This window comes from Eleutherodactylus coqui, chromosome 3 (assembly GCF_035609145.1).
Source record: "Eleutherodactylus coqui strain aEleCoq1 chromosome 3, aEleCoq1.hap1, whole genome shotgun sequence".
Classification (NCBI taxonomy): domain Eukaryota; kingdom Metazoa; phylum Chordata; class Amphibia; order Anura; family Eleutherodactylidae; genus Eleutherodactylus; species Eleutherodactylus coqui.
Window position 1 is genome coordinate 230,183,044 of NC_089839.1, and position 5,772 is coordinate 230,188,815.

The window sequence follows — 5,772 nt, forward strand, 5'->3', positions numbered from 1 at the left end:
TAGGAATAATTAAGGGAAACAATGAATTGCAAAACACGTGAATGGTTTAACACACCTATTTTAAAAGCTAGTAATTTGCCAGCGACACAAAGCTAGGAGAGATAGCTAACACTAGGGAAGAGAGGGAGAGTATTCAAAAGATCTAGAAAAGCTTGAACAGTGGGCGGCCACTAACAGAATGGCTGATCAGCCTCCCCCACACCAGACTCTCCTCTACAATCCATCCTGAATGCGGCAGCCAAGCCGCTCATCTTCCTGTCCAGCCGCTACTCAGACACCTCTGCCCTGTTCCGGTCACTGCACTGGCTGCCCGTTAAATACAGAATTCAATTTAAACCCGCCGCCCTCATCCACAAAGCCCTCCACAGCGCAGCGCCCCCCCTATATTGCCTCCCTCATCTCAATACATCACCCAGCCTGGGCTCTGCTAACGAAATCAGACTAAGTGCCCCTTTAATTCGAACTTCTCATTCCCGCCTCCAAGACTTCTCCAGAGCAGCACCAGTCCTCTGGAACGCGTTACCCAAAAATATCTAGGCAATCCATAACTCACAAAGCTTCAGGTGTGCCCTAAAAACGCACCTCTTCAGGGACGCATACCATATCTCCTAAACCAAACCCCCTGTCCTAGTGACTGTAATCCCTGCTAGCTGCCATCAACCACCACCCTGCAGTCACACCGATTCAGCCACTATACGGCCTGACCATTGTCTGTGTATAGCACCCCACACTCTCCAGCTTGCCATACCGTGCACATCTCCAACCCCTTTACCTTCTGTATCACCCCATTATTTGTGCTATGTAAGCTCATTGGAGCCCCTAACTCCTATTGTGTCCATCAACTGCTTACTACATGTAACCATGGTTTTTGTATTTTCGTACTTTTATCTTTCTGTATCCCCCTGTTTTTGTAAGCGCTGCGGAATATGTTGGCGCTATATAAAGATTATTATTATTTAACAAGGAGAAATGCAAAGTACTACATCTGGGCAAGAAAAATGAAAAAAAGCACATACAGAATAGGAGGAATTGAGCGAAGCAGAAGCACATGGGAAAAAGACTTGGGTATAATTAATAGATCATAGACTGAATACGAGTCAACAATGTGATGCAGCAGCCAAAAAGGCAAACACAATTCTGGGATGTATTAGAGAAGCATAGAATCTAGATCATGTGAGGTAATTATCCCCCTCTACTCTTCCTTAGTCAGACCTCATCTGGAATACTGTGTCCAGTTCTGAGCACCCCACTTTAAAAAAGACAAACTGGATGAAATACAAAAGAGCTATCAGCAAACACAAAATTTTTTTTCTGCGCTCAATAAATAGTGTTCATCCACAAATAGTAGTCTGTGAAAATACATAGGATTTACACTTACTGGGAAGGAGGGGGGTATGATGGTCATGAGCCCCCTCCTTGAAGTGATATCTCCTTCAGTCTCCGGATAGATGTTTCCACACGTTTCAAAATAAAGTAATAACACCTTTATTTCGCTAAAACAACGGGCAACGCGTTTCAGTGCACACAGGCACCTTTCTCAAGCCATGATTAGACAATGGAATCATTACATATATATAGTAAATAGGTTACTTACATTACATGCCGCTGGTGTCTCTCAGTGGTGGCAGCCATAATGGAGGCGTGTCTCAATGTACCAACGTCATCACGCCGGTCACGTGGTCGGCGTCACGGCGTTCCACCACTGCTAGTAAGACCCGATAGCAGCGGCCATATTGGGGGCGTGTTGTAGCACATCCACGTCATCACGCCGGTCACATGACCAGCGTTCCGACGCACATCATGAATCATGCCTCCCGGTGGTAGCAACCATAATGGGGGCATGTTTTCAATTCACCAACGTCATAACGCTGGTCATGTGACCGGCGTGATGACGTGGATGTGCTACAACACGCCCCCAATATGGCCGCTGCTATCGGGTCTTACTAGCAGTGGTGGAACGCCGTGACGCCGACCACGTGACCGGCGTGATGACGTTGGTACATTGAGACACGCCTCCATTATGGCTGCCACCACTGAGAGACACCAGCGGCATGTAATGTAAGTAACCTATTTACTATATATATGTAATGATTCCATTGTCTAATCATGGCTTGAGAAAGGTGCCTGTGTGCACTGAAACGCGTTGCCCGTTGTTTTAGCGAAATAAAGGTGTTATTACTTTATTTTGAAACGTGTGGAAACATCTATCCGGAGACTGAAGGAGATATCACTTCAAGGAGGGGGCTCATGACCATCATACCCCCCTCCTTCCCAGTAAGTATAAATCCTATGTATTTTCACAGACTACTATTTGTGGATGAACACTATTTATTGAGCGCAGAAAAAAAAATTTGTGTTTGCTGATAGCTCTTTTGTATTTCATCTTTTTGGGATCGCTCTCTTATGAGAGACCCCAATTATTTCTGCAGCTCTCCCCCTTGCATTGGAGGATCAGAATAGTGTTGGTTTCCATTGAATGACAACCTTGAGGCGCTATCTGGTTACATCTCCTTGTGAAAGACAAACTGAAGCAAGTTCAGAGAAGAGTTACCAAGATGGTGAGCGGTCTGCAAATCATGTCCTATGAGGAACGGTAAAAGGATCTGGGAATGTTTAGCTTGCAAAAAAGAAGGCTGAGAGACTTAATAGCTGTTTACAAATATCTGAGGGGCTGTCACAGTGCAGAGGGATCAGCCCTATTCTCATTTGTACAAGGAAAGACTAGAAGCAATGGGATGAAACTGAAAAGGGAAGAGACACAAATTAGATATTAGAAAAAACTTTCTGACAGTGAGTGTGATCAATGAGTGGAACAGGTTACCACTGGAGGTGGCGAGTTCTCCTTCCATGGAAGTCTTCAAACAGAGGCTGGACAGACATCTGTCTGGGATAATTTAGTGATCCTACACTGAGCAGGGGGTTGGACCCGATGACCCTGGAGGTCCCTTCCAACTCTACCATTCTGGGATTCTAGTAACATATAACAGATTTTTTTCAAGGGTTATTTCTGAGCTAACAATTCGGAATCCATTTGAGTTACACAAAAATCATCATAACATTCTTTAAAGGGAACCTTTCACTATGTACAAGCACCATAAACTAAGTTACGGTGCTCATAGGGCAGGTTCCATGGAGGTATTTGTTATACTCACCCGACTACCCGATTCAGCGCTGTCACCCCCAAAAGTTAGCGTGGCCCATGCAGCCGGACAGCTGGCTGCACACATTCCATAGCAGTCAATGTGAGTGCGTGCATACAACGGTCTGGTCACATGGTCTGTGCTGACTTTCGAGGGTGACAGCATTGGATTGAGGAGTTGGATAAGTATAACAAATACCTCCCCAGACTCCAGGCAACCTGCCATATATGTACCATAACTTAGTTTATGGGGCTCGTAGGGCAGGTTCTGCGGAGTTCGGGGAGGTATTTGTTATACTCACCCGACTACCCGATTCAGGGTAGTTGGGAAACCCTTGTCGATCCTCTGACGAAACTTCACAGAAGTCATGTGAGGCCTTTTTGCCTGAAAAATGCCCTGCATCACCGCGTTTACCTAATAATGTCATGCATGAAACCACTCTCCACATATTAAGGAAATTTCCAAGTTAGGGGGCCTTCAGTCTTGTGACAAAAATTGCACATTATTGAATTTTGAAAAACTGTACGATTGTCGCACGATCCGAGGAGTGGGGGGCGCAGAATTCGGAAACCAATGATTTTCAATGGTTTCCTTCACATTTGCAGTGCTTTCACTCATGCAATGTTGCAAGAAAAAAAAAAATCACAGCATGCCTTATCTTTTTGTGTTTTTTTTATCGTCTCAAGATATCTAAGCGGCGCCCACCCGGGTATTTCCATCAGCCCCATTAAATGAATGGAACGCTGGCCGCTCATGCTCGGCGGCCGCCCATTCACAGGGTAGTCACTTCAGAAGCGACCGTTGTAGTGACAGTTAAGAGGGGGACACAGGAGTCCTGTTCTCTAGGCCAGCAGGGGTCTCAGTGGTGGGACCCCCCCACGATAACTTGGGGTGGTTTCACACCTGTGCTCGGGGTTACCGTGTTTCCCCGAAAATAAGGCACCTCCTGAAATTTGCAGAAGTCCCAAATATAAGGCACCCCCCCGATAGTAAGGCATAGTAAAATGTGCAGGCAAGTCAAGAGGCCTGTCCCCTGCTGCCATCCCCGTTGTCTTCTACCTCCAGATGTATAGGTAGATCTGCAGACAGTCTGCTGTTATCCTGTCCCTGCTGTGCTGTACGAGTGTGCTGTTGTGAGCTCCCCTTGCTGGCTGGAAAAGTCCATACTGTACGTTCTGTTCCTGCTGTACATGTCCGCTGTGATGAGCTCCCCCTGGTGGCCGGAAGCTGCAATACCATCCCTGCTTACAAGTGGTACAGGAACTTCTGTCTGCAGACAAGTACGTTACTTTACAGGCCTTATTTTTTTATGGCTCTGCGTGTGTCAGGCAACCTGTGTGTGATTCTTAAGGCTGGGTTCTCACAGAGCGTATTTCGAGCGGAAATCTGGCAGTTTGGCCACAGCGAGATTTCCGCCGGGAAAGCGTTGCTTCAAAACCCACGGCACTCAGCCGCTTGTTTTGAAGCGACCTGGCAGCACGCTTTTCCGTTTCTGTGGCCGGTGAATCCGCACCACAACACCGGCTTCTCCCAGCTTTGCCGTGACAGATTTGCTGTCCCATGTGGAGGAGATTTCTGAGAAATTTCGTCCACAAAGCTGGCCAATTGAGGGATTAGCGGCCACAGACGGATTTCCCGCGGCGAAATAAGACACCCCCTGAAAATAAGACGTAGCGCATATTTGGGAGCAAAAATTAATATAAGACGCGTCTTATTTTCAGGGAAACAGGTAGGCTTACCGGCTCCCTTCGGGAGACAGAAAAGAGGAATCCCCACGGCTGAACGGCTCCTCTGCACAGCGCCAGGTGGACCCCACTGACTACTTCTGGCCGGAGGTTCCAGCCCACCGGCCCTACCATTTTGGTACAACCCCTGTAAAGTTCTCTGTGGCTGCACTACAATGGCTCATGTGGCCCCACATATGTGGCGTGTAAAATATACATGTATGTCACATCCCCACAGCCAATACGCACCGAAATGGAACATGCAGATTTTTTTTTTTTCCCCACACGCATGAGTGAAAAACAACAAAAAAAATATTGCAGGTGCAAGCGGCCCAATAGAAAGCAACGGGCTTGTAGTATGGCGTGATACGGTGACAGACGCCCGTGGGAGGCATCCATAACCCCCTCTGCAGCCTCCACTTGGATCCCAGTAAATATCCCTCACACTGTAAGGCCTTCATCACATGAAGCTATGGCTGAACGCACTCGGCGCAGCGGTGTATTTGCACGTGACTGGAGCTAGGAGACGGCTACAATCAGGGGGTCGGCCGCGTGGCTATTCTCTTCCTGAGTTTTGCGCTGCATCACACCCCTCCTCTTGTGTATTTTTGCACGTCCCATAGACTTCTACAGCACAAGACAGAATGATGCAGCGGGTGTACATTTCTTTTTTTTTTCAGGCGCACGAAATACGCGATTAATGAGAACCCGATGAGATCCGTGGGCTCTTTCTGCATTTAGCGCGCGAATTTTGCATCCATGAATACACCCGCGTGAGGACGCCCGATCACGATAGAACTCTACTGCGATCTGCAACATTTGTATCCACTAGGACTCTGCGTTCCTGCAGGGACCCATCTCTCTCTGCCCAGGATGCAGCAGCACACGTATCTATACAGGCAGGATAT

General features: G+C 47.4%; 1 protein-coding gene across 1 annotated transcript in view; it reads right to left on the bottom strand.

Annotated features, from left to right (window-relative positions):
• FIRRM (FIGNL1 interacting regulator of recombination and mitosis) overlaps nucleotides 1-5,772 on the bottom strand; it is a 71,046-nt gene that overhangs the window by 64,849 nt on the left and 425 nt on the right. The gene's annotated exons all lie outside the window — the stretch shown is intronic.